This window comes from Sus scrofa, unplaced genomic scaffold, assembly GCF_000003025.6.
Source record: "Sus scrofa isolate TJ Tabasco breed Duroc unplaced genomic scaffold, Sscrofa11.1 Contig434, whole genome shotgun sequence".
Lineage (NCBI taxonomy): Eukaryota > Metazoa > Chordata > Mammalia > Artiodactyla > Suidae > Sus > Sus scrofa.
Window position 1 is genome coordinate 319982 of NW_018085205.1, and position 13674 is coordinate 333655.

General features: G+C 38.5%; 1 pseudogene; it reads right to left on the reverse strand.

The window, feature by feature from the left end:
* Positions 1-9670: 9670 nt before the first annotated feature.
* On the reverse strand, positions 9671-10626 carry LOC100514756 (annotated as a pseudogene).
* Positions 10627-13674: the final 3048 nt, after the last annotated feature.

Here is a 13674-nt window from a genome sequence, read left to right on the forward strand (position 1 = left end):
GGGCTGGGCACCGAATCCTTAGCTCCAGAGGTTAGTCCCCAGGCTGGGGGGGCAGGGTGGAGCGGAAACTGCTTGGGAGGTCTAGAAAACATTTGACGGGGCAGAGACTGCCTGGGAGACTAGAAAACAAAGCTGCCGCAGAGGAAGGGAACAATACTTTAGGGGCAGGGAAGTGGAAAGCCGCATCAGCGGGAACCTGGGAGAAGAGCCTGGTCTGCGCCCCTGCTGGGGAGGGGAGAGAAGAAGGGGTGGGTCCCCATAGAATACCACCCATGCCACAGGAAGCTTACAGGCCTGCTAGCTAGCAGAAAGCTGTGCTTCCCAGTGCATTCCCTCCCCCGACCCCCACCACCCCCTACGCTCTCCCGAACCTGGGGCTGCCTGCCATCCAGGAGGGATGGCCTCAACAATTGCCTGAAGCCTACCACCACAGGGGCTGTCCCTGCACAGGCCTGCTTGCCCTTCAGAGGGGCTACACTTCCGCAGGGCAGCACCAAACACCACCAGCCCCCGAGAAAAGGCCTGCAGCCCAGAAAAGCTAGAACAAGCCTAGCCAGGCCATGAATAGATCTGCCTAATTCTCGGACGGTTTTTCTGAGTCAGGCTGCCCTAGGGAGGACACTCTTGGATTTCCAGCGGCCCTGCTACCTGCCCAAGCCCCCAGGGGGTGCCCTAGTGGACCAGCTGCATAGGACTGCCAGCTCCAGGCAGGGCCCCCTGCAGCCTAGAAAAGCTGCAACAAGCCTGGCCGAGCCTGGAAAAGATCTCAGACGGTCTTGCTGAGTCGGGCTGCCCTGCGGAGGAGCCTCTTGGGTTTCCAGTGGCCCTGCTACACGCCCAAGCCCCCAGGGGGTGCCCCACTCCCACGGAATAGCTGCTCAGCACCACCAGCCCCCTGGAAGAGCCCCTGCAGCCCAGAAAAGCTGCAACAAGCTTGGCCAGACTGTGAAAACTTCCGCCTACATTTGCAGGCCGTTCTTCTGAGTTGGGCTGCCCTAGGGAAGAGCCTCTTAGGTTCTCAGTGACCCAGATAGCTGCTCCAGCCCCAAGGGGGTGCTGCACTCCTGAGGAACAGCTGCCCAACACCGCCAACCCCCTGCAAGAACCCCACAGCCTAAAAACACCAGAGCAAGCTCTGCATGACCAAGTGAAATCTGCTACCATCGTGGTGTGGACCTCCCAGTCCTGTCTGCCCTCAGGAAGTCTTCCTTTCCTTCAAAAGACCCTGTTAGACCCATCAACACTCCAGAAAAGCCACACTGCCTCAAAAAACTGACCAACAATGCCAGCCCTCAAGAAACATTCCATGGCAGTGACAAGGCAAACACTGCCTGGTCATGGAGAGTACAACTCCCTCAGGAGAAAGAAAACAACAAGCAAGATGAAGAAGCTGAGAAACCACCCCCAGTCAAACCAACAGGAGAACTCACCTAAAACAGTCAACAATGAAACAGATCTCTGCAGTCAGACAGACCTGGAGTTCAAAAGAGAAATAGTGAAAATACTGAAGGAATTCAGAAAAGATATGAACAGTAATGCAGATACCCTCAGAAAGGAACTAGAAAATATAAGGAGGAGCCAAGAAAAACTAGAACATTCATTTACAGAGACACAACTGAACTAAGGGCAGTAAAACCAGAATGAATAATGCAGAAGAACGAATCAGTGATACGGAAAATAGAATAATGGAAATCACCCAATCATGTCAGCAGACAGAAAACCAAACCAAAAAACAGGAAAGCAATATAAGAGACCTATGGGATAATATAAAGTGGTCAATCTACACATAATAGGAATTCCAGAAGGAGTAGAAAAAGGTAAGGAGATGGAAAATATATTTGACGAAATTATCACTGGAAACTTCCCAAATCTAAAGGATACTGGGTTCAAGGTACAGGAAGCACAGAGGGCCCCAAACAAACTGAACCCAAATAGACCCACACCAAGACACATCATAATAAAAATGGCAAAAGTTAGTGATAAAGAGAGGATCCTAAAGGCAGCAAGAGAAAAGCAGAATGTTACCTACAAGGGAACCCCCATAAGATAATCCGCTGATTTCTCTACAGAAACACTACAGGCCAGGAGGGAATGGCAAGAGATATTTAAAGTGCTAAAAGGAAAAAAATATGCAACCTAGAATACTCTATCCAGCAAGAATATCATTTAAAATAGAAGGGGAAATAAAAGTTTTTTCCAACAAACAAAACCTTAAAAAATACAGCAACACAAATCCCAGGCTAAAAGAAATATTAAAAAGGCTTCTCTAAACCAAAAAGAAAGGAAGGAAAGGGAAGAAAAAAAGAAAATAAAATAAAGAAAAAGAAGAAGAGGAGAAACTAGGACTGAGGACACCACAATCAGCAGTCACTCAAATAAGCCAGCATACAGAGTTAATCATGAACATGTTTCAAACAAAATAAAATTAAAAAGAAAAAAATAAAAAAGAGTCATCAAAACCATAAAATGTGGGCAAGGGATGTTAGGAAATAAATAAGCCTTTTTGTTTGTTTGTATGTTTCTCTTCTTTATTTTTATTTTATTTATTTATTTTTTGTCTTTTTGCCATTTCTTTGGGGCTGCTCCCACAGCATATGGAGGTTCCCAGGCTAGGGGTCGAATCGGAGCTGTAGCCACTAGCCTACACCAGAGCCACAGCAATGCGGGATCCGAGCCGTGTCTGCAATCTACACCACAGCTCACGGCAATGCCGGATCTTTAACCCACTGAGCAAGGGCAGGGACCGAACCCGCAACCTCATGGTTCCTAGTCAGATTCATTAACCACTGCCCCACAACGGGAACTTCTGTTTCTCTTCTTAATTTTAATATAATAATGAAGTGTTTGAACCTACAGGACCATCAGGCTAAAACACACAATTATGGGAAGGGGTTAGCATACTTAAAAAACAGGGCAACCACAAGCCAAAACCAAATATTGCATTCGCAAAAAATGAAAAAAAAAATACACTCAAGGAGATAATAACAGGTGACCATCCAACCAAAAAAAAAAAAAAAAAAAAAAGAAAGGAAGAATGGAGAACCATAGAATCAACTGGAACACGAGGTTCAAATGGCAATAAATAATCATCTATCAATTATCACCTTAAATGACAATGGACTGAATACCCCAATCAAAAGACACAGAGTGGCTGAGTGGATAAAAAGGCAAAAACCTTCTATATGCTGCCTACAAGAAACTCACCTTAGGACAAAGGATACATATAGATTGAAAGTGAAAGGGTGGGGAAAAATATTTCACACCAATAGACATGACAGAAAAGCAGGAGTCGCAACACTCATATCAGACAAAATAGACTTTAAAACAAAAGACATAAAGGAAGACAAAGAAGGACACTACTTAATGATCAAGGGATCCATCCAAGGAGAGGATGTTACTATCGTCAACATATATGCCCCAAATATAGGAGCACCCAGATACATACAACAAATATTAACAGACATAAAGGGAGATATTGAGAATACAATCATAGTGGGAGAGCTTAATACTCCCTAACATCAATGGACAGATCCTCTAGACAGAAAACCAATAAAGCAACAGAGATCCTAAAGGAAACCATAGAAAAGGTAGACTTAATTGATATCTTCAGGACACTACATCCAAAAAAAGCAGAATACACATTCTTCTCAAATGCTCATGGAACATTCTCAAGAAGCCACCACATATTGGGACACAAAGCAAATCTCAATAAATTTAGGAGCATAGAAATTATCTCAAGTATCTTCTCTGACCACAATGCCATGAAATTAGAAACCAACCATGGGAAAAGGAAAGAGAAAAAACATCCTACATGGAGACTAAACAACATGCTACTCAAAAACCAATGGGTCAATGAGGAAATCAAGAAGGAAATTAAAAACTACCTTGAAACAAAAGATAATGAAGACACAACCTCTCAAAATCTATGGGATGCTGCGAAAGCAGTGCTCAGAGGGACATTTATAGCAATACAGGCCTTTCTCAAAAAAGAAGAAAGATCCCAAGTTGACAACTTAACCCTCCACCTAAACGAACTAGAAAAAGAACACAAAAGGCCTAAAGTCAGCAGAAGGAAGGAAATTATAAAGATCAAAGAAGAAATCAATAAAATAGAGATGCAAAAAACAATAGAGAAAATTAATAAAACCAAGAGCTGGTTTTTTGAAAAGGTAAACAAAATTGGCAAACCCCTAGCCAGACTCACTAAAAAGAGGAGAGAAAGAACCCAAATAACCAAAATTAGAAATGAAAAAGGAGAAATCACAATGGATACGGCAGAAGTACAAAAAACCATAAGGGAATACTATGAACAACTATACGGCAACAAATCTGACAATATGGAAGAAATGGACAATTTTCTAGACTCTTACAGCCTGCCAAAACTGAATCGAGAAGAAACAGACCAAGTGAATAGACCCATCACTAGAAATGAAATTGAAGATGTCATAAAATCACTCCCTACAAATAAAAGTTGAGGACCAGATGGCCTCACAGGTGAATCCTATCAAACATATAAAGGGGAATTTCTGCCCATCCTCCTTAAACTCTTTCAAAAGGTTGAAGAAGAAGGAATACTCCCAAAGACATTCTATGATGCCACCATCACCCTAACTCCAAAACCAGACAGAGATACCACCAAAAAAGAAAACTATCGGCCAATAGCATTGATGAATATAGATGCAAAAATTCTCAACAAAATCTTAGCCAACTGAATCCAACAACATATCAAAAAAATTATACACCATGACCCGGTAGGGTTCATCCCAGGTTCACAAGGATGGTTCAACATATGCAAATCAATCAACATCATACACCACATTCACAAAAGAAAAGTCAAAAATCATATGATCATCTTAATTGACACAGAAAAAGCATTTGACAAAGTCCAACATCCATTCATGATCAAGACCCTCGCCAAAGTGGGTATAGAGGGAATATTCCTGAACATAATCAAAGCCATTTATGATAAACCCACAGCAAATATAATCCTCAATGGGGAAAAACTGAAAGCCTTCTCACTCAAATCTGGAACAAGACAGGGATGCCCTGCTTCTTCAACTGCTCTTCAACATAGTTTTGGAAGTCCTAGTCACAGCAACTGGACAAACAAAAGAAATAAAAGGCATCCATATAGGAAGAGAAGAGATCAAACTGTCACTGTATGCAGATGACATGATACTATACCTAGAAAACCCTAAGGACTCAACCCCAAAACTCCTTGAACTGATTAATAAATTCAGCAAAGTAAAAGGATAGAAGATTAACATTCAGAAGTCAGTTGCATTTCTGTATACCAGCAATGAAATATTAGAAAAGGAATACAAAAATACGATACCTTTTAAAATTGCACCTCACAAAATCAAATACCTCGGAATACACCTGACCAAGGAGGTAAAGGACCTCTATGTCGAGAACTATAAAACTTTAATCAAAGAAATCAAAGAAGATGGAAAGATATTCCATGTTCCTGGATTGGGAAAATCAATATTGTAAAGATGGCCATACTACCCAAAGCAATCTACAGATTCAATGCAATCCCTGTCAAATTACCCATGACATTTTTCACAGAACTAGAACAAACAATCCAAACATTTATATGGAACCACAAAAGACCCAGAATTCCAAAGCAATTCTGAGGAACAAAAACCAAGCAGGAGGCATAACTTTCCCAGACTTCGAGAAATATTACAAAGGCCAGTCATCAAGACAGTGTGGTACTGGTACCAAAACAGACAGATAGACAGACCAATGGAACAGAATAGAGAACCCAGAAAGAAACCCTGACACCTATGCTCAGTTAATCTTTGACAAGGGAGGCAAGAACATAAAATGGGAAAGAGAAAGTCTACTCAGCAGGCATTGCTGGGAAACCTGGACAGCTGCATGCAAAGCAATGAAACTAGAACACACCCTCACACCATGCACAAAAATAAACTCCAAATGGATGAAAGACTTAAATATACAACAGGACACCATCAAACTCCTAGAAGAAAACATAGGCAAAACACTCTCTGACATCAACATCATGAATATTTTCTCAGGTCAGTCTCCCAAAGCAATAGAATTTAGAGCAAAAATAAACCCATGGGACCTCATCAAACTGAAAAGCTTTTGCACAGCAAAGGAAACCCAAAAGAAAACAAAAAGACAACTTACAGAATGGAAGAAAATAGTGTCAAATGATGCAATGGACAAGGTTATAATCTCTAGAATGTATAAGCAACTTATACAACTCAACAGCAAAAAAGCCAATCAATCAATGGGAAAATGGGCAAAAGACCTGAACAGACATCTCTCCAAAGAAGATATACAGATGGCTAGCAAACACATGAAAAAAATGCTCAACATCGCTGATTATAGGAGAAATGCAAATCAAAACTACCATGAGATACCACCTCACACCAGTCAGAATGGCCATCATTAATAAATCCACAAGTAACAAGTGCTGGTGGGGCTGTGGAGAAAAGGGAAGCCTCCTGCACTGTTGGTGGGAATGTAAACTGGTACAGCCACTATGGAGAACATTTTGGAGATACCTTAGAAATCTATACATAGAACTTCCACATGACCCCGCAATCCCACTCTTGGGCTTCTATCTGGACAGAACTCTACTTAAAAGAGACACATGCACCCGCATGTTCATTGCAGCACTCACTATTCACAATAGCTAAGACATGGAAACAATCCAAATGTCATTGACAGATGATTGGATCAGGAAGAGGTGGTATATACACTCAATGGAATATGACTCAGCCATAAGAAAGAATGACATAATGCCATTTGCAGCAACATGGATGGAACTAGAGACTCTCCTACTGAGGGAAATGAGCCAGAAAGACAAAGACAAATACCATATAATCTCACTTATAACTGGAATCTAATATCCAGCACAAATGAACATCTCCTCAGAAAAGAAAATCATGGTCTTGGAGAAAAGACTTGTGGCTGCCTGATGGGAGGGGGAGGGAGTGGGAGGGATCGGGAGCTTGGGCTTATCAGACACAACTTAGAATAGATTTACAAGGAGATCCTGCTGAGTAGCATTGAGAACTATGTCTAGATACTCATGTTGCAACAGAAGAAAGGGTGGAGAAAAAATGTAATTGTAATGTATACATGTAAGGATAACTTGATCCCCTTGCTGTACAGTGGGAAAATAAAATAAATAAAATAAAATAAAATAAAATAAAATAAATGTGAGCAGAGTCATATATAAGGGACATGTCATCAAAATTGAAAACCTATAAGAAATGGGCAAATTTCTAGAAACATACAACCTGTCAAGCCTGAGCAAAGAAGAAAGAGATAACTAACGAATGAATCACTCTAAGTGAAACTGAATTTGCAATATAAAATACTCCCAGCAAACCGAGTTCCAGGACTAGACAGCTTCACATGACTATTCTATTAATTACATAATGGAGAACTAATACCTATCCTTCTCCATTATTGCAAGAAACTGTAAAGAATTGAACACTCCCAAATTAATTCCATGAGGCTGCCGTCACCTTGATAGCAAAATCAGACCCCAAAAGAACATTACTGGCCACTATTCATGCCTTCAAAAGAACTAAACAAATCATGGACATTTCAGACTTTGAATAAAGAAATGTCCTTTATATTGACAATTGCCCAGAAATGCAATGGATTCCAAAATCACTCTTTCTGGTAGAGATAATACAATCATTTCCACTAATTGAATAATTTACATAAAAATTGACCATTTGGACAGTCTTTCTCATCACACACAAGTCCACTTGAAGCTGATAAAATAGTCTTTGCCTTAAAATGTGCAGGATGGCATGTTCATAATCTTGCAACAAAACTTTCACATAAGAGCATTACTACTAGTCACTAAAGTATGTATGTGATACCTAGAGTTTTCTATTTATTTATTCAGTATTTGCATAGACTAGTTTAGAACTATTTATTCAAGGATTTATTGCACTTGCCTTCTATGTAAGAACTCTTATCTAGGCAGAGAAGATACGTAGATTAAGAAAATTACTGGGAGTTCCCGTCATGCCTCAGTGGTTAACAAATCTGACTAGGAACCATCAGGTTGTGGGTTCGATTCCTGGCCTTGCTCAGTGGGTTAAGGATTCAGTGTTGCCATGAGCTGTGGTGTAGGTTGCAGACACAGCTCAGATCCCAAATTTCTGTGGCTGTGGCATAGGCCGATGGCTACAGCTCCAATTCGACCCATAGCCTGGGAACGTCCATATGCCTCAGGAGCGGCCATAGAAAAGGCAAAAAGACAAAAGGAAAAAAGAAAAAAGAAAATTACTATTTAGAATACTAGGAAAGGGGTCAGTTATCTTTGATTAACATTTCATTTATTTTTTAATTATTATTATTTTTAAGTATTAATAAATTTATACTCCCTCCTCCATTTCTCCACCTACACCCCTGCCTCGGGCAATCATCTGTTCTCTACACCTATAAGCTTGTGTTTTGTTTGTTTTTTTGATTCCATATATGAGAGATCATACAGTAGTTGTCTTTCTCTGTCTTATTTCTCTTAGTATAATGCCCACAAATTTCATCCATGTTATTGAAAAATTTACTTCTTTCTTAAAGCTGAATAATAGTCTGTATTGCACAATTACTTTATCCAATCACCAGTGATTAGACATGGATTGTTTCCAAGTCTTGACTGTTGTAAATAATGCTGCAACCTGAGGGTCCATGTATATCTCATTTAAGAAATCCAACTTCTGAACTACATGCACAGCAATAAGGAAGTTTTGTGGAGAATTTCATGTTATCATTAAGGGATTTTTGACTGTGTTCTGAGATGCCTACATATCTAGCTACTGAACTGAAGTGAAAGTAATAGTTTAATTCAGGGACAAGAAAACTTTTACAGTGAAGGGCCAAGTAATAAGTATTTTAAGCTTTTTATACAACTACCTAAATCTGTTGTAGCATGAAAGTAACTGTAGAAAATATACACGCAAATGGGAATGGGTCTATTCCAATAAAACAATTAAAAAAACATAAAAAAGTATCAAAATGTTTGTTTACCATAGGTTCCATTTGAAGTTAGCCTTTATATAGCTGTTTTTAATGGATTGACTTTGGCTTCCCAGAAATTCATATGATGAAGTCTTAACCTTCAGATCTTTAGAATTTGTCCTTACTTGGAAATAGGTTTGCTATGGATATAATTAGTCAAGTTAGGACAAGGTCTCTAGTGGAGAAGATTATTCCTTTAATTAATATGACAGGCATCCTTATAAAAGGAGGAAATTTGGATGTTGTTACACACAGACACAAACACACAGGGATGACAACTTATGTAGATAAATTCAGAGATCAGGGTGATGCTTCTACTTGTTAAGGATGGCCAGAGATGATCAGCAAACTAAAAGAAGCTAGATACGGAACAGATTTTCCCTCACAACCCATAGAAGGAACCAATCCTGCTGATGCCTTGATTTCCAAATTCTATAATCTAGAGGTGTGAGACAAAAAATGTCTGCTATTTAAGCCATGTGTTTTGTGGTACTTTGTCATATCTGCCCTATAAAAATAATCAAGACAAAATATGAGCAAAATCAAGACAAAGTTAGATATAGTAATTCCTGGAGTAGGAGAGAATAAACTGATATTTGGAGACATCAAAGATCCATGGAAAATGCCTACTAAATGGTCTGAGGCTGGCTACTTATGAGAACCCTGCAACATCCCCATCACTGAGAGATGCTACTCTGCCGAGGAGTCTAATCAGGGTCCCCTTCATGCCCCTGTTCCTCAGACTGTAGATGAAAGGGTTCAGCATGGGGGTGATCATGGTGTACATCACCGAGGCCACCAGACTTGTCCTAGAGGATGAAGTCGCTGTCGAACTGAGGTAGACCCCAAGGCCTGTGTCATAGAACAAGGAAACAACTGAGAGGTGAGACCCACAGGTGGAAAAGGCTTTGTGCTTGCCCCTGGATGATGAAATTCTCGGGATGGAGGAGAAAATATGAGAATAAGAAAAGAGGATCCCAGAGAGAGGAAAAACACCTAGGACAACAACTACAAAATATACCACTCTGGTAATGATGAGAGTACTGGAACAGGCAAGCTTCAGGACTTGAGGAAGATCTAAAAAAAAGTGTGGGATATCCATGTTCATGCAGAAGGACAGCCTCAAAACAGTCAAGGTCTCAAGAAGGGAGCCCATGACACTGAGAAACCAGGATCCCAGAGCCAGCATCCCACATACCTTGGGATTCATGATGACTGTATAGTACAGGGAGTGACAGATGGCTACAAAGTGGTCATAGGCCATCATGATCAGGATTAAATTGTCCAGGCAGCCAAACACCAAGAAAAAAAATATCTGGCTGAGGCAGCCTGCATAGGTGATAACTTGGCTCTGTGTCTGTATATTTGTCAGCATTTTGGGATGGTAGTGGAGGTGAAACAGAGGTCAGCAAAGGACAGGTTGGAGAGGAAGAAGTACATTGGCATGTGGAGGTGAGAGTCTGAGATAATGGCCAAGATAATGAGCATGTTTCCAGTGAATGTGTTCAGGTACATGGACAGAAGCAACCCAAAGAGGAAAGGCTGCATATCTGGCTCTTCTGTGAATCCCAGGAGGATAAAGTATCTTGTTTGGTTTCTCATTTCCATGTAGCTGCTGCATTTGTCTAGAATGAGGTAAAAAAAATAAAACTCCAGCTTTCACTCCAAATAAGACTTCACCAGAATGACAGAAACATCCTTAATCCAAATCCAGGGAATTCATTAAGTCATTCATGTGAGCTAATGATTTTATCTCTTTGATGACAAATTGTGGTTACCATTGGTACCTAGAAAATCTTTTTCTAAGTTCAGTGATTCTCTCTGAATAAAAAAAAATATTTGGTATAAGTAAGGAAAGCAAAGATTATTGATTGGACCATAATTTGGAAAATTATAAGTGAGAAAATGTTCTATGTAGATAATGTGACTATAAAAATGATCTATTTCTCTGATAAAAATTATGATTTAATCTGTAAAGACAATTTTAATCTACATATAGTTAATTGTTAAGAATTTATCTTAATTATAAAGATTAATACATTAGCTTAGAAAAAGCCTCAAGATATAAAAGGTTCATAAAAGAAAATATAAAATGGGTAATAACTGAGAAAATATTCTTTCTACTACTTATCTATGATGGGTGCTCCTTTTAATGCTACAATTAAACACTTTTTTAAAATATTAAGTATGCAAATTTCCATCATGTGCAAAGAAAAATAAAACCTCAAATACCTATATGAGAAGGTAGTTTACCTGTTCTTTTGGACTGGAAAAATCAAATCAGCATACCTATCCTTTATCATTAGATAGATATTTACAGAAATCCAAAGGAAAATGGCTTATAACAACATACACCAAAATGTGGACAGGCATCATCTTTGAGTGTTAACATGAATTTTGAATTTTGATTCATTTTTTCCCACTATATATTTCAAAAAGTCTAAATGGGCACACATGTAGTCTATCATCAAGAAACAAACCTTTAAAATTTGAAGATATGATTAATTAAAGTTCTACAAGACATAACTAGTTAAAACAGAAAATTGAGCTATTCAGAGTTAAAGAATGAAAAATAAGGATGGGGAGTTTGGGGTTGGTAGATGCAAACTATTATATTGAGAATGGATAAGCAAGGAAGTCCTACTGTACAGCACAAGGAACTATATCCAATCTGTTGGGATAGACCATGCTGGAAAATAGAATGAGAAAAAGATTGTGTATACATGTATGACTGGGCACTATGCTGTACAGCAGAATTTGACACAACACTGTAAATCAACTATATTGTAACAAAAATAAATGATAAAAAATAAAATATTTATAACAGAAATAAATTTAAGAGCTAATTCTATGGCAAAGTCAAATAGACAAAATCATGTTTAATGGAAGAACTAAAAAAAAAGAACAGATGGCTAAAATTAGGAAAGATAAAAATGAAAAATATATATACATGAAAATACTTTGCAAGATAATTTTTCCAACACCATGTTAAAAACCTGAAAATCTCTAAGAAGTGAATTTATTAAAGTATTGGTTGATTTAGCATAGAGGACTACAGATCAATAATTAAGGAAGGAATTAAATAAGTATGAAAACTTACTTCCAAAAGTGCCATAGTGGAAACATTAGAAGTGGCAGGAACATTAGAAGACCTTTTTAAGTATTACAGAAGAAAGAAAAGTCTGCCATCACTAATATTTATTTATTAACATCCCGGAAATTCTAACCCATGCAATAGTAGGAGGAAAAGAAATATGAGTTCTAAATTCCATTGTTTGAAAATGATAGATTGGTTGCAGATAATGAATTGTCAGCTGAAAATCTCGTCACTGAATGTGATTTTAGTAAGACAATTAATATAAAACAAATGTATAAAAAACATTAGTCATCTAAAAGTGACATTCAGTGGCATATAGTATATTCATTATGTTTCTATATAGTTCCAAGATGTTTTTCTCACTGTGGGAATTCCCTGTACTATCTTTTTAACTTTATTGTAAATCTCAAATTATTCAAAAATGAAAATTACCCAAAAAAGTGTGTGCAAGAGAAAAGAACAGTAATGTTCAAAAGCACAGTTAAATCTCTTAGAAAACAGATCACGATCACTTCAAATATTAACAAAAACAGAAATTTCCTGGGACAGGGACTGGAAACCTGCCAATACACAGTAAATGACCAATAAATTTGCTAAATAAGCTTAAATAATTGAGACATGCATGTTCAAGCACTTGAGCTATGTTTAACATGTTGTAGTTATCACTATTTTTTTAAAAATTAGGTACAATTGACATATACCATTATATTAGTTCCAGGTGTGTGTCATAATGATTTGATCTTTGCATATATTACAAAGTTATCACAACCATTAATGTAGTTAACAACTGTTTATATGCATAATTACCACATTAATTCTTCTAATGAGGACTTATTTTTTTTTTTTTTTGGTTTTTTTGTCTTTGTTGTTGTTGCTATTTCTTGGGCCGCTCCCGCAGCATATGGAGGTTCCCAGGCTAGGGGTCGAATCGGAGCTGTAGCCACCGGCCTACGCCAGAGCCACAGCGATGCGGGATCCAAGCCGCGTCTGCAACCTACACCACAGCTCACGGCAACGCCAGATCATTAACCCACTGAGCAAGGGCAGGGATCGAACCCGCAACCTCATGGTTCCTAGTCGGATTCGTTAACCACTGCGCCACAACAGGAACTCCCTAATGAGGACTTTTAAATCTAGCCTTTCAGCAGCTTCCATATATGCTCTCCAGAATGATTAAATATAGTCACCATGATTGACATTATATCACCATAACTTATTCATTTTATCCGTGGAAATTTGTATCTTTTGACCCCCTTAACTCACTTCCACCATCAATACTGGCAGTGACCGAACATCATTCCTTCTTTTTTTTTTTTTTTGATTTAAAGAATGAATATGTGTTTACAGTAATGCAGTGATAATGATTAATAGGTATAGATGCTTATTAGCTATTAAAATAAATTAAATATTTTAAAATACATGATCTACTTTAATTTAATCCTAATATTAATGCTATGAAATGGACACTACCATTATCCCCTTTTTTAAAAAGTTGAAACGGAGATACAGAATCATTAAGTAACATATCAGAAGATGGATGAATGAACTTGTAAGTGATA